Source organism: Euleptes europaea, chromosome 3, assembly GCF_029931775.1.
Source record: "Euleptes europaea isolate rEulEur1 chromosome 3, rEulEur1.hap1, whole genome shotgun sequence".
NCBI classification, from domain to species: Eukaryota; Metazoa; Chordata; class Lepidosauria; order Squamata; family Sphaerodactylidae; genus Euleptes; species Euleptes europaea.
In genome coordinates, this window is record NC_079314.1 from 94,267,774 (window position 1) to 94,291,207 (window position 23,434).

Below are 23,434 nucleotides of genomic sequence, written 5' to 3' on the forward strand. Positions count from 1 at the left end.
ACTCCTACACGCGAAGCCAGCTGGGTGACCTTGGGCTGGTCACACTCTCTCAGTCCCACCTACCTCACAGAGTGTGTGTTGTGGGGAGGGGAAGGGAAGGTGATTGTAAGCCAGTTTGAGACTCCCTTAAGTGGTAGAGAAAGTCAGCATATAAAAACCAACTCTTCTTCTTCTTCATATGAATGAAGTTATATGGACCACTAAAAGAAAACCAACGAAAATGAAACTCAAGGGTGGGCATCCTGACTGATTCGTGGGTGTGGGGCAAGATGAGGAGCTGATGTACTTAATGTGGGCGGAAGAAACTCTTTATCAGGATTCATCCTATTGGTATGTATGCCTATAATACAAGTTCAATTCATACAAAGGGTAAAGAACCTGCGGTTACCACATCTATAGCACAATCCCAAGTATATACTCAGAAGTAAGGAGTTACTGCCCTGACCTGGATAGCCCAGACTATCATGATATCATCAGATCTCAGAAGCTAAGCAGGGTCGACCCTGGCAAGTATTTGGATGGGACCACCAGAGACCACCAAGGTCTCAGAGACCACCAAGGAATACCAGGGTTGTGATGCAGAAGCAGGCAATGGCAAGCCTCCTCCTGATGTCTCTTGCACTGAAAACTCCACCAGTGGTCGCTATAAGTCAGATGTAACTTGATAACAAAAAACAGGAGTTACTTCCTAGTAAATGGGCGTTAGACCTTGGAGGCAGATATGTATGTTATAGTGTGAGTTGCCACTGAATTCCTCTAAAGGAGGATAGGTGGGAATAAGGGTGATTGGTAGGGCTGTCGATTCGGTTCGTCCCGAACCGAAAAACAGCCGAATTTCCCCTGATTCGGCGGTTTTTAGTTCGGGACGAACCAAACTCAAAAATGGCGGGAAAACGGGGGAGCCAAATTCAGCAAGTTCGGGAGTTCACGAATAAAGTCGGCAAATTCGAGGCGCAGCAGCATAACCGTCAGTAAGCAGCATTCTCCCCCGGCCAATCGGTGGCCAAGCTGGGTCTTCTTCTGGCCAATCAGTCAGGATTGAGTACTGGAGGAATCAGCTGCTGCGCAGCCCCGGCCAGGGAGAGAAAGAGAGAGAAATCCTCGTGGGGGGGTGTGCACATTCGCTCCTTTCCGTGGCTGCATTGGGTGCATTTTTGGGGTAGAGACCCCAAAATTTCAGCGGAGCTTCAGACGAGCCTTCTTAAGAGACCCCCCAAGTTTTGTAAACATTGGGTCAGGGGGTCCCGAGATATGGGCTCCACCCCTTTTCCCTCTCCTTTTCCATTTCTGTGGCTGCAGGGGGTGCTTTTTTGGGGGTGCAGCCCCCAAATTTTCAGCATAGCTTCAGACGAGCCTTCTTAAGAGACCCCCCAAGTTTTGTAAAGATGGGTTCAGTGGGGGAAGAAATATGGGCTCCCCCCTTTTCTCTTTCCGTGGCTGCAGGGGGCGCATTTTTTGGAGTGCAGCCCCCAAACATTCAGCATAGCTTCAGACGAGCCTTCTTAAGAGACCCCCCAAGTTTTGTAAACATTGGGTCAGGGGGTCCCAAGATATGGGCTTTCCCCTTTTCCCTATTGGGATGAATGGATCACCCGATCCTGTATGCATCTCCAGAGCTGCAAATCCAAGGCAAAACCTCCCATGCTTAAATAGAATCATATTGGATTACCCAGTCCTCCCAGCCCCTCCTGATGGAACAGAAGACAGCCACAGTAAGACCCATTTAGGGGCTTTAATCTATAATTTTCCTCCTGTGTGTGTTTGTGCGGGGGGGAAGCAGAGTCTGTGTGTGTGTGTGGGGAGGGAGCAGTTTCTGTGGGTGGGGGGGAAAGCCAAAGGGGGCTTTCACCCGTTCTGCCTGGGGTGTGTGTGCCCCCTCGAGTCTCTCTCTCCCTGGTTTGAGGGGGGGCTTCAGTTGTGTGTCCTCAAGTTTTCCCTCATTCATAAGATCGGTTAGGTCTATTTTGATGCTTGCTCAAAACTGGTTTTCAAATGGTGACTTAAAGAATGCATTTGCCTGGTCCCGAGTCTGATGCAAAATGGGGAAATTCCACCCCCCCTTCTTATTATGCATAGCTAGCTGCCTCTGTCCCTTTCCATGGTTTGCAAACTCCCAGGTGTCAGGTGTTGCTTTGCATAGTTGTGTTGCTTTGCAGTTGTGTTGCTTTGCAAACTTCTTCGCACCTGCCCCGCCCTTGCTCCCCGCAGCTCAGCTGTTTGTCGGGGCTGGGAGCTTTGTGCATGGGCAGCAAGCTCTGCTCAGAGATGCACATTAAGGGTGGGGGGACCCCTTTCGGGGCCCATATCTCAGCCCCCCCTGACCCAATCTTTACAAAACTTGGGGGGTCTTGCAAGAAAGGTCCTTTGAAGCTCCGCTGAAAGTTTGGGACCTCTATCCCCAAAAATGCCTCCCAGAGCCATGGAAAGGCGCTGTTGTGTTTTTAATGGCTTTATTTGGCCGAATTTTTTCCCCGAACTATGAATTCGCGCCGAATTACATGGACCCGAAGCGGGGGAGTTCGGACTTCGGCATTTCCCGAATGAGAACGGGCCGAATTTTGCCGAATCTGAATTTTACCGAATTTATTTTTCAACAGCACTAGTGATTGGCACAACCCACATTTTAATACATGGGTAGTGCTGCCACTATGCATAGTAGTGGTCTGGGAGTTCCAAATGCAAGAATACCGTTACGGATCTAGTACCAATGTGAAAAATTGACAGGGCATCAGCATGATTGAATCCACAAAGCTATTTTATTTGGCCTTAACAGCTCTACCGAATTTTAATCAAGATTTAGGAAAAAATGTTTGTCTGCACTTCCATTTACATGGTGAAGAAAACTGTAGGTGTGCTCTGCACTTTAATTCTGCAGTTCTCTTTCAGTGTTATACGTGGCTCCTGACAATATTAGAGCTAACATTCCATAATGATGAAGCCCACGTTGCTGGGTGATGCCCTAATTATTATACAGCCCGATGTTCCAGAAAATGGGTCAAGTTGTGTGCCAGGTACACTCATTCAGGGTGCCTGACACTAATAAACTATAAAAGAGGTATGTAATCCTCATGTTGATCTTTGCTAGCCCACACAGCAGACTAAGGGCAAAGACAGATAACATTTTACTGTGGCAAAGTTGATTTGATCTCCTTGGCTATACAACAAAGAAGTGTACATTTTCTGATTCTGAGATGACCTCTGGGGGAAAAATCATTCATCAGGGATTCAGAGGGACTCAACTGGCTGTGATGGGTGCCTATTAGCTAACTCCTGTTGTCATCACAAACACTTCTCTCCTCAAATCCCTTATGATGTCCTGTCATTTTGAAAACAAGTTTATGAAGGACAAATGCATAGAAACGTTGCTTCTGGTTGCATGACTGCAATCTGTAACCCTTTAACTTGGTATGATCCTGCCCCAATAAAGGGGCTCCGTCTAGGTTTCTGGTTGCATATACTATGTATTTTATAAAAAGACAGACAGCCCACCTGATGTATGAGGACAATAGAGGACTGGAAATATGCTGTAATGCATATTCGTGGGTGCACACATAGAATCATACAGTTGAAAAGGACCACCAGGGTCATCTAGTCCAGGGGTCGCAAAAGCGCGGCTCCCGAGCTGCAAGTGGCTCTTTGGGCCCCTGAGTGCGGCTCTTCCCACGTGTGGAAGTAGCGCCCTAGGCCGGCCAAAGCAGCGGGAGGGTCTCCGAGAGAGGAAGGAGTGGCCCTTCCTCCTTCTCGCCCCAGCGCCGTCCCCGCCTCCCACCATTGTGGTGGCGGCCGGAGAACGACAAGAGCCCCTCAGCTGCCACCCCCCCGTCTTTTCTTGCCGCCCGGCTGTGCGCCTTGGTTTGGCAGAGAGGGGGCTCCTCCTTCCCTCCTCCCTTCCTTCTCTCCACCGTGAGGAGTGAGGCGTGGCTGTCCAGTCCTCATTTCGGCCACCGCCGCCTTCCCTTCTCTGTCTCTATGGGCGACCGGAGCTGGGCGACCTCTCACCCCCCACCTCCTCCTCCTCCTGTTGGCTCTGCCTGGCCCCAGGCGGGGAAGACGACGATGCTTCCGAGCTCACTTCGCCCTCCCCGCGCCTCAGACAGAGTTTGGAGCTGGTCCGGCGCATCGCCTTCCCGCCCCCCGCGCAGGCCGCGTCTTGCCTGGCCGGGATCTTGCGGGGGAACTTCCAGGGCGGGGGGCAGATTTCGCGCCTTAATCACCGGCCCACTTGGAAGGGGTAAACTCTCCTCCTCGCCGCCTTCCTCCTCATCGTCCCCCTCAGGCGGCTCCCAAAAGTCCAGCTCCAGGCTGCCTTTCTTCCCCAGTTCCTTCCTTCTCTTTCCTTTCCCAGTTCCTTCCTTTCTTTCTGTCCCTCCCCCACTCTTCCTTCCATCCTTCCTCCCTTTCATCCTTTCTTCCCCAGTTCCTTCCTTCTCTTTCCTTTCCCCCTTCCTTCCTCTTTCTTTCTCTCTGTCCCTCCCCCCACTCTTCCTTCCTTCCATCCTTCCTCCCTTTCATCCTTTCTTCCCCAGTTCCTTCCTTCTCTTTCCCAGTTCCTTCCTTTCTTTCTGTCCCTCCCCCACTCTTCCTTCCTTCCATCCTTCCTCCCTTTCATCCTTTCTTCCCCAGTTCCTTCCTTCTCTTTCCTTTCCCCCTTCCTTCCTTTCTTTCTCTCTGTCCCTCCCCCAACTCTTCCTTCCTTCCTTCCATCCTTCCTCCCTTTCATCCTTTCTTCCCCAGTTCCTTCCTTCTCTTTCCTTTCCCAGTTCCTTCCTTTCTTTCTGTCCCTCCCCCACTCTTCCTTCCATCCTTCCTCCCTTTCATCCTTTCTTCCCCAGTTCCTTCCTTCTCTTTCCTTTCCCAGTTCCTTCCTTCCTTCCTCTTTCTTTCTCCATCCCTCCCCCTTTCTTCCTTCCTTCTTTCCTTTCCCAGTTCCTTCCTTCCTTTCTCCATTCCTCCCCCCTCCCTTCCTCTACTAGCGTTTGCTGTTCTTTCCCTTTTCGGCTCTACATATTCATGCAAACAATCTTTTTCAAGCATGAACCTTATCAAGAGTAAATTGAGAAGTCGTCTTATTGATGAGAACCTGGAATCATGCTTAAAATTAAAAACAACAACATACAAACCTGATTTACCCAAACTTTCCAAGGAGATGCAAGGCCATTGTTCACATTGTTTGTCAGTCATTGTCATGATTTAATTTTATGGATACCTTACTTACAATTTAATTTATCAATAAATAAGATCATTATTAATTATGATATCAAGTTTTATTCAGTGTACCTATAGTTTAATTAAGACTTAAAGCTTTAATTAAAGTTTATTAAGTCAATAAACAGTGTACCTAACTATATAGTTTAAGTTTAAGAAATTTGGCTCTCAAAAGAAATCTCAATGGTTGTACTGTTGATATTTGGCTCTCTTGACTAATGAGTTTGCCGACCACTGATCTAGTCCAACCCCCTGCACAAGGCAGGAAATTCACAACTACCTCCCCCAAACACCCCCAGTGACCCCTTCTCCTTGCCCAGAAGATGGCCAAGATGCCCTCCCTCTCATGATGTGCCTAAGGTAATACAATCAGTATTGCTGACAGATGGCCATCTCACCTCTTCTTAAAAACCTCCAGGGAAGAAGAGCTCACCACCTCCCGAGGAAGCCTGTTCCACTGAGGAACCGCTCTAACTGTTAGAAAATTCTTCCTAATGTCTAGACGGAAACTCTTTTGATTTAATTTCAACCTGTTGGTTCTGGTCCGACATTCTAGGGCAACAGAAAACAACTGGGCACCATATGACAGCCCTTCAAGTATTTAACACACACGCACTTATAGCACATTTTCAGCTGTTTTATCCTCCAAGGGTGAACAGGCTCTTCATCTTGCTGTCCTTGTTGCTGGGGCCTGGGTTTGAGCTAACCGGCACCTGCCATGCACCACAAGGACCACTTGGTTCACCTTGCTCCTAGCCAACGGTGGCCCTGCAAGTCTGTTTTAAATGTCCCCATCTGTTCCTCTGAGTCCCCAAACTGAGGAACCTGCTATCCCTACCCTTAAAGTCTCTATCTCTGTTTTGCTAGGAGGGAATAGCAAAATGAACACCACTGATATAACTCTGCTGAAGTTTCATAGTCTAATGTCAGTCCAAGGAGCTCAGTGGGTCTTATCCCATAGCTCACAAAAACTCTGTGATGAAGATTAGACTGGAAGCAAACCGCCTCATTGATGATGGCCCAAGCAGGGAGTCAAACTAGGGTTGCCAGTTCTGGGTTGGGAAATTCCTGGAGATTTGGGGGTGGAGCTGGGGAAGGGCAGTTTGGGGCGGGAACAGAGCTCAGCAGTGATGTAATACTATAGAGTCCACCCTCCAAAGCAGCCATTTTCTCCAGGGGGACTGTCAGCTCTGGGCTCACCAGATAAATCCCACAAACAGACTTCCAGGCAGGTCTTCCTACGAAAGCTGGTTTATTAGGAAATATACAGCGAGTTACAGAAATTGACTTGAAACTTAGCAAGGATACTAATGGAAGGAAAACTAAAGGTATGGGTGATATAAAGGCGAAAGTAAACTTTCAGGATGACTACTGGTTGCTAGGGAAACCCCCTAGATCAGTGGTCGGCAAACTGCAGCTCTCGAGCCGCATGCGGCTCTTTGGCCCCTTGAGTGCGGCTCCCGAAGTTGCAATCAAGAAAACTGCCGGCGCACTGAGTCAGCGTGGCGCAACCCCAACCCTCTAGAGGCTTCAAAAGGGGCTCCCCAAAGGGCTTAAGCTGACTACAAATCCTAGCAGCCTCTCCCCCGCGCATGCGCCCTCCCGCCACTCCAGAGCTGGCACATGTGTGGCGCCCACCCAGCCTGGTCCTCTGAGCAAGGCGGGCGGTGATTGGCCACAGAGGGGAGGCCAAGTCGTGCGAGGCGCAGTGATGGAAGGCGCGGGGGGCAAATGGCGGAGAGATGGTCCAGGGCCCTGTTCCCAGAGCAGCCGCAGTAGTCGCACTCGTCTCAGCGCCTAGGAAGTGGCAGCACAGGACGAGGAGGAGGCGGTGGTGGCGGCGCTCCTGCTGCTGCTGATGACTTCGGCGGCATTGCGAGCCCCGGCGAAGAGGCTGGGAAGGGATCTGCCGGGGGCATCGCCCGAAGAGACCCGAGCGAGACGGACAGGAGCGAAGCGGGTACTCAGTCAGTTGGTCGGCCAGAGCGACGGTTGGCCGGGCCGGGTGGAGGTTGGGGATTCGAAGGGTGACACGCGCGTGCGCACAAGGCTGGGGAGCACCCCCTCCCCTCTCCGCCTATCCCGGCGGAGGCTCTGTCTCTCTTGTTTTTTTCACGTGCCTGCTCCCCTCCCTGGGCCTTGCTGAGGTGAGTCCTGAGAGAGACCGAGGTGAAGGCCTTGCCGGCCTCCCCTCTGTGATGGCCGCGGCAGAGGGAGGGACGGAGAGAGAGAGAGAAAGACAACTTCTTCTTTTCCTCGCATTCAGGCCATGGGAAGGGAGGCCGGGTTGGGTTGGGGGAGGGGAGTTAGCCAGGCCGAATTGGGGACGGGGGGGAGAGAAAGAGGCCTGGATGCTGGAGGTGGTGTTACTTCCGGGCTGCCTTCCCCTTTTTTACTCAGGAGGCGTCCCGAGCTCTTCCTCCACCGCCACCATTATTCGAGACTACGGAAGAAAAGATGGGCCGGCAAGGAGAAGAAGAAGCCTGGTCGAGCCGGGGAGGAGGCTTGAGTAGCCGGGAAGCCTATCATCCCTCCCCTGTTTGGGACTGGGTCCTCCTCCTCGGCTCGAAGCAGGCTTCTTCCCTCTCCCACCCACCGCAGTACTCTTGTGTAAGGGGGGGATCAGGCTGCGAGGGTTGTGCGCAGATGAGAGGCCAGGCTTCCCCACCCCCCCATTGAGTTCAAGGAATTGGGTGGGAGGGAAGTTACGTCGCCCCCCCCCGCCTTCCCCCCCGTGGTCCAGGGACATTCTGCCGAGCCATTGGGGCAGTGCTCGTCGCTACCTATATAGTTTAAGAAACTTGGCTCTCAAAAGAAATCTCAATCGTTGTACTGTTGATATTTGGCTCTGTTGACTAATGAGTTTGCCGACCACTGCCCTAGATAACATTTGTTCCCAGGAGCGATCAAAGACTAAACAGAGCTAGGGCTGAATAACAGTTAGACCTTTAAACGCCACCTGGCCTGACCACTGGGCGCCTTTCCCAGGCCGGTGCCTGACAGGGACTGTTGTCTGGAAATCAATTATAATTTCAGGAGATCTCCAGGCCCCACTGGAAGGTTGGCAACCCTAAATGCACATCTGTCTCCACATCTGTCTATATATAAATCTATCTGTCCATCATTTTTATCCCATCCTTCCTCCTGGTGATGTCCACGGTTCTTCCCCACATTTCCCCTCTCCATCAGTCTAACCATTGAAGCACACTGGCTATTTTTAGGTCCTGTATCTGCAGTGTAGGGAGCCAGCACGGTGTAGCAGTTAAGAGTGGCGGACTCTAATCTGAAGAACCGGGTTTGATTCCCCACTCCTCCCCATGAAGCCTGCTGGGTAACCTTGCGCCAGTCACAGTTCTCTCAGAACCTTCTCAGCCTATGCAGAGGCAGTCAGTGGCAAACCACCTCTGAAAATCTCTTGCCTTGAAACCCTACAGGGTCACCATAAGTCAGCTGTGACTTGACAGCACACACACATCTGCAGTGTAGCATATTATGTTGATTATATAACACACACACACACATATATGTATGTATAATGTAATTGTTTCATGCTGCTATTTATGCATTGTTTTTAATAGTCTGTAAGCCACTTTGAGTGCCTATAGTAGAGAAAGTGGAATCAAAATGCTTAAGACAAACAAACCAATGGAACTACATTGTGCAACCAGCACAGTGCAGGAATTGGGACCTAGCCTTACTCAAGTGTTATACTTCTCCTTCTGTAAACAGCACTTAGTCGGAGAGAGGTATGTTAAGCTAAGGGATATGAGGGGCTGTGGCTCAGTTTGCAGAGCATCTGCTTGGCATGCGGAAGGTCCCAGGTTCAATCCCCAGCATCGCCAGTTAAAGGGACTAGGCAAGTAGGTGATGTGAAAGACCTCTGCCTGAGACCCTGGAGAGCAGCTGCCAGTCTAAGTATACAATACTGACTTTGATGGACCAAGGGTCCAATTCAGTATAAGGCAGCTTCATGTGTTCATGAGAAAAGGAGATTGTGGTTGTAATCCTAAAGACATTTTCCTGGGAGGAAGCCCCACTGAATAACTTACTTCTGAGTAGACCTGCTTAAGAGTGCTCTCTAAGAAAAAGAATGCAGGGCAGAGATTATAAAAATTAATGCTTCACATCCCTCCCATACACATCAAATGCCATTTTGTTATCACAAGCATTATTTCAAACGTCCTGGAATATAATCACCAGTCACCTTCCCAACGAATTTGCCAAGTAAAATGTGTCCAGAGAAAGCAAGAATCCATTTATTGCCTCTGAGCTGCAGGAAACTGAAATTACTGTTTAAATAGCCTCTCAGTTCAAATGAGGGTAAATCAACGCTGACCGCAGAGAACAAACACTCCATATTTCCCTCTAGTTATCCAAAGCTACGCACCATCATAATTAATCTATTATTGTCCAAATGGAAAATGGAGGCGTTATCTGTCTTTCCCTGTTTGCAGCCTTTTTTGTGCATGCACGGTCTGCGTTGCCACTGCTCTTTCAGAGTTTGTAGTGTTTTTATTATTAGCTTGATTGTGGGAAGGCAGAGGACTTGGATGCCCCCTCTGCTGAAAAAATATAAGGCTGTAAGCAAATCATTTTACTTGGATAAGTATTGTTACTTAAAGCCTGTTGAATATCTGAAACAGCTGAGGAGACTCAACGCTGGGGTAAGAAGCACATTTAAGCTATAAACCTTTATCTGGTTTATATCGCTTTAACTGTCATGGCTTCTCCCAAAGAACCCTGGGAATTGTAGTTTGATGAGGGAGGCAGAAAACTCTCTTATACAGGTTATCACAGGGTTGCAAGCAGTGCCGGATTTATGTATAAGTTAAACAAGCTATAGCTTAGGGCCCCACTCTCTTGGGGCCCCCAAAAAAATTTAAAGGGAAAAAAAACTGGATGTACATTTCCGAAATATAAGATAAAAAACAAATAAAATAAAACCTACATCCAGCAACAGTGTTTTGTGTTGTGTAGGCTCCTATGATGTAAGTAATGGGCCCTGCCTGCTTCCTAAAATATCACTGGTTTGCTCATGTCTATATATAGGGTGCTTACATTCTGCATGGACTGGTTGCATGGCAACATGTAGCATGCAGCTGCAGACTGCAGTGCAGCCCAGTTGAATGTAGGTCAAGCTGTTGTACCTGTTATCTGGACATATAAAGGGCCCCATTACCTTCAATAGCTTAGGACCTCATCAAACCTAAATCCGGCCCTGGTTGTAAGCTCTGGATTAGGAAATACCTAGAGATTTGAGGGCTGGAGCCTGAGGAGGGCAAATTTGGGGGCAAATTTGGCAAATTTGGGGGCAGGGAGATAAGGGGGAAACATTCCTTACAACTCTGTAAGGTAGCTCAGTATGATTATTTCCATATCACAGGTGGACAACTGATAACCAGAATGGCTTGCCTGAGACCACCTATGAAGTTCATGACAGAGGTGAGAGTTGAATCAGGGACTTCATAGTACATACTTTCAGCCACTAGGCTACATCAGCTCTAAACTCAATGGTCCCACCATTTCCAGAATCCACAGTCACAGGTCAATGTACACAGAAGGACTTGTCTGATTATGGAGTCCACTGGGGGGGAAATGGGATAAATGGAGGGAACCTTCAATTCAAAAATCCTGTTCAGGCAACCTCATGCCTACTGTTTTGCTTCTGGTGTTTTGTTTGGAGAAAATGAACATCTTCTCCATTGGGTGATTATTTATCTGGGCACATGCATATCTTCATAAAGTAAGTGACACTATAAGTGTGAAAAACAGACACATAGCATGTGTCACTTGTTGATGCTTGTTATAACGTTTGAAGTGATTTGAAGAAATGCCCATGGCACTTTAGGGCACTTGTTTTCATAATGTCTATCAGCCCAAATAGCCCAATTTAGCCTGGGTTAATCAGAGCTTGGGAGCTAAGCAGGGTTAGCCGAGGTTTGTACTTGGATGGGAGATTGCCAAGCAAGCCTGGGTTTGCTATGCAGAAGAATGCAATGCACATCTCTTGCCTGGAACTCCCCAAGGATGGGGTCACCATAAGTCAGTTGCAAGTCAACAACTTCTTCTTATTTCAAAATGTCTACCTTCAGAGAATGCTTTCCTCATCACCTTATTCACTGAGGAACCCTTGAGAAGTTGCCGCAGAAACCATAGATTATGCAAAGAATTATGGGGCATGCTCTAGGATAGAGGTTCACTTGGTGTTCCACGGAACACGTCCTAGTGTTCCGTGAAGAGATTGGGAAAAAAATACTACTGTCATTCGGATTAGTATATAGGTGCTAAGTGAAAATTAGTGCTCCATGATTAATTTCTCTCCTGAAAAGTGCTCCATGACTCAAAAAGTTTGGGAACCTCTGCTCTAGGATGTACAACCACCTCAAAAGGAGTATTGCTGTCCTAGGTGGACTAAGAATGTTCTGTAGGACACGTCCAACATTCTCCTGAAATTGCATGTTTTGGGGGAGTCTGTCCACCATTACTGATCTTCTTGCTGAGAATCCTTTGATAAACTTCACACCATTTGAAAAATATGGTTAATGGGTTAAGCTGAAAGTGCATAAGCATTCTGGAAGAAGGCAGCTATATCATTTCTTGGGAGCCTTCACTGACAAATGGAAGCCAGCAGTGCAAACTGTACTAAGTCCTGTATGCTCCATGATGGAAAGGTCATGGACATGTCCTTGAAGATCATACAATATGCCTTTCTATAATCCATCAATTGGGATCAAGCTCCCTGAGAAAGGAATTCCAGAGAAGTGGAAGAACTACTGTGAAAATTCCACCCCACCAATGGTGACATATCACAAGGGGTTGGCATCTTTCTGGAGTAGATTCTCCCACAATGACCTTAAGGTGGCCAATGCGGTGTAGTGGTTAAAGTGTTCAACTAGGATCCATGAGCCCCATACTAACTAGGATCCATGAGACCTAATTGGATATGTTATTATGGCATGCAGTGTCTCTGTTATGGTAGAGTTATCTCTCTGGTTAAACATTTATATGTGGAGTACTGATTGCAATATTTCCAATAGGCAAGTTCTAGCATAATCTAATTAATATATATCATTTAGTAATAGATGTTTCTCTTCTTTGCCCCATGGAAGCCTGGACAAGTGGCAGCTCTTTATATGGGAAAATGCATAGGCACCCACAATACTTTGTTTTTTGATCCCATGTGTATATCTTCTGCCTTTCAGGTTGGTGGATGATTCTAATTAAGTGAAATTAATAATTTATTCAAATGAAATGCAACATGCTGAGACTCTCTAAGGAAACCTATATAAATTACAATGCCTACTCTAAGTTGTTACATAAGAAATGGGTCACTGCCTCCTGTACACATGAGCCCTTTTATCAGCATGGGCTACTGTTTTCTTAAGATATTTGGTGCTTGATATAGTGAGTTTGGATTGTGTCACTTTTTCACATTACTAGAGATGTGTGCACTCAATATATCTCCATAAACACCCTTTACCATTTATTTTATTTTCTATGCATATATTAGACATCCACCCTCCCATTTCTAACTTCTCAGATTTTGTCTTCAGCCTGGAACTCAGTGATGCCAAGAGGATCATTTTCCCAAGACATGCTGAGTGATCCTTGCATAAAATTGCCAAGCACTTGACAAAGTCATAATCACTAGTTAATGATCCATTATGCAATTGCCATAATTAGCAATCTTACTGATATTACCTTACTTGGAATAATTGGACTAGTATAACCTTTAAATGCACAAAACAAAAATGGTCTGTCGATGCTGTCTTTGACAGCATTCGCAGACCATTTTTGTCAAAGACTAGCATAATTTTGGACAGCATCTTTTTTCAAATAGACAGTGGAAGAAGTTAATAAAACACTAGACTGCAGCCTTAAAACTTACTGCTCAGCACATATACAGAAAGTGATTAGATGATGCAAAGGATATCGCAGACTTTTCATAGGTCCTTCATCTCTTAGCCCTCCCCTCCAAAGTATCAGTTGGTAACTATAATATAATGAATGGGCAAGTAGATGTTAGAAGCCCAAGATTTAAGGCTAGAAATGTCTATCATAACCAGGTCTGAATTTCTATCAAGAAAATCTTCAGTTATGTGAACTGAAAATTTAAATTCTACAGAGAGAATATATTCGACAAGCCAGACAAATTTGTACTATTCTGATTAAAAACATTTTTTGCAGAATTTGTTTTGGGGGTGTGCATGGTGGAGAATAGAGGGAATGGGACATTGGGGACAGTAGATGTGCAGGAACAGAAGGAACGGGACTGGATCCACATTGAAAGGGATGAAGATCTATGACAAATGGAAAACTATCCTTGTTTCTTGACCTCTGAACCACCATTTTCAAAATCTTCACTGTTTTGTGACCATCTCACCAATGCCATGCGGGGTATTGAGAGGTTTCTAACACCCAGTGCCACACTGCCAGAGATGTCATATCAGTATGTGCCTATGACCATAGATCAACATGAGAAGACATTTGCCAAGGGCCATGGTCCAGTAAATGGCCCAACACTGACCAGCGATGCTTGGCCTATCAACTCTAGGATTGCCAGACCATGCTTAGCAACCTCTGGGAGCTTGGAGGGAGGGGATATGGGGAGCACTGGCATCAGGTGTGCTGTGGCATCACTTCTGGCACAAACTGGAAGTGATGTCATGTTGCTCTAGGAATCACAGAAAACTCCATGGTAAAAGACCGGCAATATTATTATGGTTGACTAGCAACCCCCACAATGGCTACTGCAGAGGGCATTTGTTTCTTAAAGGTATAAGTGCTGGTTTCATTATTTTGGTACAGTTTAACTTCCCCCATATACTTTTTATTAGATTAAAAATTTTCCCTACAAACCTGGGACTTTTCTTTCTTGTGTGTCCATGGCCCTAGACTCTGGATTTAAGTATCCATAGATCTGGCCATGTTGAGAATTAGATATATGGATAAGCATTGCTCTAGGGTGGTTCATTCCAAGCAGGGCCATTCTCAGGGAAAAGTGATTTCCAACCTGTTGCTTCACACTTCTTGCTATAGCCCTTCCTACTAGTGGATAGTTTGTAAGGAAGAATTATGCATAAGAAGAGCCCTGCTGGATCAGACCAATGGTCCATCTAGTCCAGCATCTTCCTTAACACAGTGGCTAGCCAGTCCCCTTGAAAGACCAACTAACAAGGCCTAGAGGCTAAGGCCTTACCCCCATGCTGTCTCCTACCTGTGATCTTCAGAGGTTTGCTGCCTCTGTATATGGAGGCTCCTTTTACTCTCCATGGTTAGTAGCCACTGATGGACCTATCCTCCATGAATCTGTCTTATTCCCTCTTAAAGCCAGCTATGCTTGAGGCCATCACTACACCCACTGTCAATAGGGTTGCCAACCTCCAGGTGGTGGCTGGAGATCTGCTATTACAACTGATCTGTAGCCGATAGAGATCTGTTCACCTGGAGAAAATGGCCGCTTTGGCAATTGGACTCTATGGCTTGAAGTCCATCCCCAAACCCCACCCTCTTCAGGCTCTGCCCCCCAAAACCTCCTGCCAGTGGTGAAGAGGGACCTGGCAACCCTAACTGGCAATGAATTCCGCAATTTAATTACTTATTGATTAAAGAAATATTTCCTTTTGTCCGTCCTGAACCTAGTGCTTATCAACTTCATTGCACTTGTGTTCTAATATTATGGGAGAGGGAGAAAAAGCCCTCTCTATCTACTTTCACTATCCCATCTATATTTTTTATAAATCTTGATCATGTTCCCCCTAACTGCCCTTTTTGTAAACTGAAAAGCCCCAGACTCCTTAGCCCAGGGGTGCCCAAACCTTTTTGAGTCTGGGGGCCCTATTGGGAATACTGATGCAGTGTAATAGACACAATCACAGCATGGATGCTGCAGGAGGCAGAGGCAGTCACAAAGGTGTGGAGCCATGCCCAAACACAAAGGAAGCCCACATGCAGGAGAGAAGGGGGTAATTGAAAAACGTGTACTAAGAGAAAGGAGGGGGGGGAGAATAAAACCAGTACTATGGTGGCAGCTGCTGCTGAAACCATGTCAATTTAATGTGCACAGCCAATCAAGTCTCCAGTGGCCAATCAGAAGCACTCCTGGGCAAGAGCCCCACCTGGCCTCACCCACTTTGTAAAACACTTGGAGGGCACTGGGAAAGGTGTTGGCAAGCACCATGGTGCTCTCACGCACTGCGCTGGGGACCCCTGCCTTAGGCTTTCCTCATAGGAAAAAGCCTCGTGCCCCTTAATGGTTTTGGTCATCCTCTTATTCACTTTTTGCAGCTCTGTAATATCCTTTTTGAGATGCAGTGGCCAGAATTGTAACCAAAGGGGACCACACCATAGCAATATACAAGGGCATTATAATTAGGTTTGCCGGGCCCCACTTTGCCACCTGTGGGAGGTTTTTGGAACGGAGCCTTAGGAGGGCGGGGTTTGGGGAAGGGAGAGACTTCAATGCCATAGAGTCCAATTGCCAAAGCGGCTGTTTTCTCCGGGTGAACTGATCACTATCGGCTGGAGATCAGTTGTAATAGCAGGAGATCTCCAGGTAGTACCTGGAGGTTGGCAACCCTAATTATAATATTAGTTGTTCCCATCAAACTGAAAACCAGTGTAAAACTGAGAATACAACCAAAGTAAATATAAGATGAACATACCAGGTACAGGCATGAGAAAACAGACTTTCCCTGCCCTGCTAAATAAGGACAGCTGGAGCATATGGGAGAAGGAAGCCTTAAAGTATTGCTCATCCTTTTTGCCTTCACAGGGCCGATTTTTTCCCAGAACAGTAAATCAATAGGCTGACACAGAGTGCTTCCTGGCCAGCCAATCCCCTGCTTTGCCATATGAAATATGCTCCCATGGCTCTCCTTATATTAGGATAATGAGCCGGCACTGACATTTCTGTCTCTACTGTCAGGCCAGCAGAAGGCCCACATTGGTCCTATTCCAATGTTATCAGGCAATTAACCTTGACATGAGTCTTTTATTTCCAGAAGCCCGATGGTGCTCTTTGAAATTCAATTTTCCCTTGATGAGGGAGATTCACTGGGGAGGCGAAAACTCACCAGCTCAGAAGGATGTTCGTGTCTTCAATAAGGTCAGTCCAGGTAGAGTTAAGCCACATCAGACATTATTAACACAAGGAAAAAAGGGGGCATATAGGGAGAAAATATCAGTGTCTTGTAGAATCTGTTTCTAATAAGATCAACACTGGAAAATGGGACAGTAAGATATCAGGGACAGTCATCAGAAAATAGGGACATTCCCTCATAAATAGGTATAGTTTCAAGGATGGGACAGGCAATGATGCCCATCCCTTTTGTGACTATCTTCATCAGCCTGAAAAAAGAGAGAGATGACTTAATACATATCTTACTTCATGCCTCCATGCATCAAATCCAGCAACTGTTCTACTCAGCACATAATTGTTGAAGCACCTTGAATATGCCTTCCTGCATCTACTTATCTTCCTGTATATTTGATGGACCTGTACATTGACAGATTGTCAGCACACCCAACACTGCTGACTTAATATTTTTATGAACAGCTAAAGCATAGCCAGGGGAGAGGAGGAAGAAGTGGAGGAGGAAGAAAAAGTAGGGGAGGAAGAAGAAGAAAAAGAAGAGGAGGAAGATGAGAAGAAGAGGAGGAGGAGGAAGGAGAGGAGGAGTTGGTTTTTTATATGCCGACTTTCTTTACCACTTAAGGAGGAATCAAACTGACTTACAATCACCTTCCCTCCCCCTCCCCACAACAGGCACCCTGTGAGGTAGGTGGGGCTGAGAGAGCTCTAAGAGAGCTGTGACTAGCCCAAGGTCACCCAGCTGGCTTCATGTGGAGGAGTGGGGAAACAAATCCAGTTCACCAGATTAGCCTCCACTGCTCATGTGGAGGAGTGGGGAATCAAACCCGGTTCTCTAGATCAGAGTCCACTGCTCCAAACCACCGCTCTTCACCACTACACTACGCAGGAAGAACCCACCTTTGTGACACATGTGAGCATATGTTCAGAGTCAGAGTACACAGCACTGATTTCTAGGCGAGCTTGCTTCACCAGGAACTGGACCCTACTTAGGACAGATTTGCACCAAGAAGGAGCAGACCAGTGGCTCCATGGAATGCATGCAGTTGGAGTTTGTGACAGTCTCATGAAAACTGAGTGAGCCAGAGGTTAAGGAGGTGAGTTCAGGGGAAACAAACTGCAGGAGGCAAGATAGGGGGACATAAGGGACTGCAGTTAAAGCATGAGGAAAGAGGAAGGGGGTGATATATATTGGTCTGGGAGCTGGGAGAAGCAGCAGATGGGAGAACCAACGGCAGTAGAGGCTGGAGGGAGGAGAATTGATAAGTAGATGTGATCAAGGGTAAACTTCACTGTCTTTCTGAATCACGCCTTGGTTCATCTAGTTCAGTATTCTGTTTCACACAGTGGACAGCTAGTGGCCTCTGGAAGCTCATAAACTGGGCATGAAGATGAAATAGGATTTCCAGGTGGCTTTCCACTATTGTTCGTCTTTAGCAAGTGGTATTCAGAGATACATCTCCTCTGGACTTAGAGCTTCCATCAAGCAATAAAGCTAAATAGTAACTGGTATCATCTAGTCCTCTTTAATAGCCATCTTGACATCTTGTTATGATGATTTCCGTGAGTTAATAATATGCCATGGGAAGAAGTACTTCTTTTTTTGTCCAGGACCTCTCTGACAAATCCTTAGTTCTAATATGGAGGAGGCAGGAGGAAATGTATTTATCTTTCCCCTGTATCCACACCATTCATAATTCTATATGTTTCTATCAATGTTCCACTAAGTTGCTTCTTCGTTTCTCCTCTCCTAGATGAAAGAGCCCAAATGCTTTAGTAATTACACACAGGAACAGTTTCTCCAAGCTTTTGATCATTGTACTTATTCTTTTCCAGCTCTACACTGTGATTTTTAAGATGGGATGACCAGAACTGCATGCAGCAGAAAATGTAACTCTTGTCTTGTGGCTCTTGGTCACATGAACACATAAAGCTGCCTTTTACCGAGTCAAAACATTGGTCTATCAAGGTCAGTGTTATCTGTTCTGACCAGCAGTGGCTCCTCAGGATCTCAGGTAGTTGCCTTTCACATCACCTACAGTGTAATGTAGAATAGTGGTTAAGTTACCTGACCTGGGAGACCCCATTCAAGTTTCCACCAGCCATGAAGCTTACTTTGGGCCAGATACTCTCTCAGGCTTTCACAGGGTTATTACTAGGATAAAATGGGGAGCTATAGATACCACCCTGACCTCTGGAGAAAAGCAGGATAAAAATGCAATAAGAAATAAATAACCATGCACACTGCCGAGGATTCTGGGGGATGTTCTAAACAGCACATTCAGTTCATGAGGAGCACTGGCTAGGTGTGTTCGCCTTATTGTAGCCCTGAATAAACTAAGCATGTGCCTTCCAGAACACACCCGTTACTTGCCTATATCTGCACATTGCAGGGAAGGTCAGAAGTGATGTTCTCAAAGCTGTGTTGTCCGCCATTACTGATGTTCTCATTATGGAACCCATGCTAAGCTTCTGTGTAAGGTACTCCAGAGTGACCCGGACTGCAGGATAAAAACACAGTAGATATGCAAGGAACCGCCAACACAAGGAACCGCCAAGGACTTGGTTTTGCCTTTGTCGCTGCTCGACTCCACTTTAACCAGGGTCACAAACTCTACAGTTAGGAAGACTCCATCACAAGACTAATTGATAATCCCGCATGATAGCATAATATTGCTGTCATCCCATTGAAATGCTGCAACTGTGCTAGAGCCAATAAATCACTGCAATCTTTAAAAGGAGAGTTAAATGAGCATTGTATTATAAAGCACAAAGCACATTAATCACCCTGCTATAAACCATAAATATGACAAGTACATCCATCAACCTAACACCTCTCTTTCAGGTCCACGTACATGCAAGTTAGCAAGTTAACGGCTTTTAAAAGCCCACCGCTCTTTAATATGTACCCTTGATGTACAGAACCCTTTATTAATCATGGTTAGGGGAATTAAGGCCTTGGCCGAGGCTTTAACAAGTATGACTCATGCGCGAAACCCAACTGATTGCTCCTATCCTGAATCAAGGCCCGTTAGGAGAATGCTTAATCTGTTTAAGGATGATGTAGGAGGACCTTGCATTTAATTGGCTGAACAACTTAAAACTAGTTTTGATTCTATCCTAGCCATCAAAACCTGTTAAGTACATTAAAGTGGCGTTGCCACGTGCCTGCTGGCAATAGTGATAGCATGATGTCACTTCTGGGAAAACCTGGGAGTGATGTCACCCCTCTCTAGGAATCTCTGGAATTTTACTATAGATTCCTAGAGGGGGTATTCAGCTGATTCTGGGTTTACCGAAAAAATCGGGCCCAATAAACCTGAGCCTGAAATTTACTGATTTTTTTTTTTTTTGCACAACCCTACTCCCAAAGTTTGGTGCGGCAGGACTTCCCTTTGCAGAAGCCATGCTGATTTCCCCTCAGCAAGCTTTGTTTCTCTACGTGCCTAATAATTCTATTTTTGATTACAGTTTCTACTAATTGGCCTGGGACAGACAGTAGGCTGACTGACCTGTGATTTCCTAGTTTCTCTCTGGACACTTTTTAAAAAACCGGTGTAACATTTGCTACTCTCCAGTCTTCTGGTACAGCGGTTGAATTTAGTAATGGATTAGATGTATGGGTTAGTAGATCAACTATGTCACATTTGAGTTCCCCAAGAATTCTCGGGTGTATGCCATAAGAACCTGGAGACTTTGGGGTTTTTAATTTCCCCAGTAGATATAGAACGTCTCTTGTCACCTCAATTTGACTCAGTTCTTCAGGCTCCCTTCCTGAAAGTGGCGGTAGCATGGGTACATACCCCACACTTTCCACAGTGAACACAGAAGCAAAAAAATCCATTGAGCTTCTCTGCCAGAGAAGGGAAGTGACTGGAAGGAACCCCTGAGAATAGCATTCTGGGTAACAAAGAGACAGCAGCAGGAGTGGGCAAAGGAACCCTCAGAGAGAACCCTATCCCTATACTAACTCTCCACTACCCTCCCCAGAGACTCCAAAGTCTGTGCTAGCATTGTGTGACATTGCAGTCCATTCCTTCCAACACGGTTGATGGCTGTCATAATGGGGGCAGGCCAGGTGGTTGCTATTGGCATGTGCTCTGCATTTATTGGATTGCTTCAATTATGGATACTCCAGGGCAATCCTGGTCAGATCATGCATCATTTAAAATTAGCTAAGTTTCAACTATATGTGCTCCTCTGGAACCTGCAGTGTCAGTAGCATTCATCACTCAACATCATTCATCATATTGGCACATATTCAGAACTTAATGGATCAAGCTACAGTTCCCAGGCGGCAACGTAAGATCAAATTTGCCATCCAATTCAGAACAATGAATATGAATACTCTCAACTTCTGGCATCAGGCATGTCAAACAGGCAGGACTAGAATATTACAGAGATAAGCCACAGCTCTCCCCCTCCCCAGTCCCCAGACCACCCCAGCAGGATTGAGACAGCCAAGAAAACTACCTCTTTTGTACATTAATCTATTTTTTTCCTGAAGGGTGGCATAGAGAAATGTCCTTTACCCTAGAATCAGGGTTGCCAGGTCCCTCTTCGCCACTGGTGGGAGGTTTTTTGGGCAGAGCCTGAGGAAGCTGGGATTTGGGGAAGGGAGGGACTTCAATGCCATAGACTCCAATCGCTAAAGCAGCCATTTTCTTCAGGTGAACTGATCTCTATTGGCTGGAGATCAGTTGTAATAGTGGGAGATCTCCAGCTAGTACCTGGAGGATGGCATAGGGTTGCCAGGTCCCTCTTTGCCACCGGCGGGAGATTTTTGGGGCGGAGCCTGAGGAGGGCGAGGTTTGGAGAGGGGAGGGACGTCAATGCCATAGAGTTCAATGGCCAGAGCTGCCATTTTTCTCCAGGTGGTCTGATCTCTATCGGCTGGAGATCAGTTGAATTAGCAGGAGATCTCCTGCTACTACCTGGCAGTTGGCAACCCTAGGTTGGCAACACTACCTAGAATCCACCTCAATATTTTTATTAATTGGAACTATGCTCCACACGTGCTCCAGAAGCTGTAAAGCTGGCAACAGACTAGGAAAAAAGCAAAAACCTAAAGGAGATAAGTCATCTCTCTCCAACTCTACTCTGTTCTGGATCTCTAAACTTCCTTTTTGCATGTTTACCTGAGAGGCTAAAGCAGCTTTGGTGAGCAGAAACATCATCCTTCTTGGTCAAGGCCAACAGCAACTGCTCCCCTGTATTCCTGGCCATATTCATGACAGCAGTCATATTTCCTTCTGTGCCTCAAAAGGGATTTTGAGGTGTGAGTTGGGCTGCCAGCCTCCAGATACTAGCTGGAGATCTCCTGCTATTACAACTGATCTCCAGCTGATAGAGATCAGTTCTCCTGGAGAAAATGGCCGCATTGGCAATTGGACTCTATGGCCTTGAAGTCCCTCCCATCCCCAAACCCTGCCCTCCCCAGGCTCCGCCCCAAAAACCTCCTGCTGGTGATGAAGAGGGACCTGGCAACCCTAGGTGTGAGCAACCCTGGCTGGATAGTTCCACATACTAGGCCTCATTCGGATCATGATGCAAGCCCCAGGGCCTCTTGCAATCTTCTGATTGACCAATTTCACTTATTTTATTTCATTTTATTTCATATTTCTTTGACAACTCTTCTCTGAATACCACTCAGCCCTGGCAACGTTGGTACTTTTAAATTGGTCACTTAGTTTTAAAACATGGTTCTTTTCTACTCTGCTTGACATAATCCTTCAAAGGTACTATTAGGGGAAAAAATGGCTCTGGTATGAATAACCCTCTGATATCTTCTAAAGAGAATGTGAATGCAAAGAATTTATTCATCTTCCTTGCAGTTTAGTTTCCCTGTCTTCCTTTCTCATCGGACAACAATAGTACCTCACTGTCTGATTCTCAGGATCTGAACACTATTTTTGTTTGTGTAACTTTTGGAAACAACGTGACGGCACTTAACACATGCAGCTTTGGCACATTTCCTTCATATTCCTTCTATTCCTTACAGATTGACATTTGAAGTGCTCCAGAGGTTTTGCTTGTTTTACTTGGGCCAGTGGTTTGCTTTTTGATTTATTTGTGTCGTTTCTAGTTGGTTGTATACAGTTTTCTAAGCCTCTCTTTTAATTTAAAACAGCAAGAGCAACACAACCCTTTCTACGTCCTCAGAGTTGATCCTCCAAACAAAATTCTTCAGCTTACATTTAACCTCCCGTTTCTTGAGAAATGTCTTTTAAAAATGCAATAAGATCCTTGCACCTACTGAGCTCATATTCCAGTGGGGTAGCCGTGTTAATCTGTTGAACACATGAAGTTCCCTTATTGGAGCCCTGTACCCATGTTACAGTGAATGCGTGTTCATATGTTTGTAAGAAAGAGCCAACATGCATCCACTTGACAAATGAAACCAAGGGCAAGTACCTGGGTAAATGTGGGGTTTAAATCACATGTTGAGGTGTATTTGCATTGAATGTAAAATGAGAATTACTCAACCCACATATAAAGAGGGTGGACTCTATGGCATTATACCCTGCTGAAGCCCCCCCTCTCTCCAAACCCCACCCTCCTCAGGCTCCACCCTAAAAATCTCCAGGTATTTTCCCAATCAGGACCTGGCAACCCCAGTGCCAGTTAAACTAGGAAATGTAATCAAGGGGACCTAAAGGCTAAATGTGGGGTTGAAGGAGGAAAAGCTTCCAAAACAGTGTTTTTGGAGATTCTGGCCTGTATCCCCCCCCCCTCAGGATTGCTGGATGCTTTCTTCTAGCCTAAGGAAACTTTCACTGCCTTAAGTCTACTGTTGAAGGAAAACTTCCTCTACCCCAAGGAACCTTTGGCTGGGGAAGACTTCAAATTTTGTTGAGTACAGTAGTAGGATACATGCCCCTAGTAGTTCTTTACACCAGACCTAAGAACAGGTCCAACTAACTATAGGGTATGTATCCATGTCTAAGGTAAATAGTAGGGAGGCCATAGACAGGGTGGCCAAAGAGGCCTGTGGACTGAGAAGCCAAATCTTGAAGGAAGGTTAAGTAGGGAGAAAAAAGATAGGTGAGTAAAGAATTGGGGTGGGGGTTGCTTACCAGAACTGTATCCTTTTCAAAGTGTGAATGTGCCACTGCCAACTTGGAAAAACACTGCAGA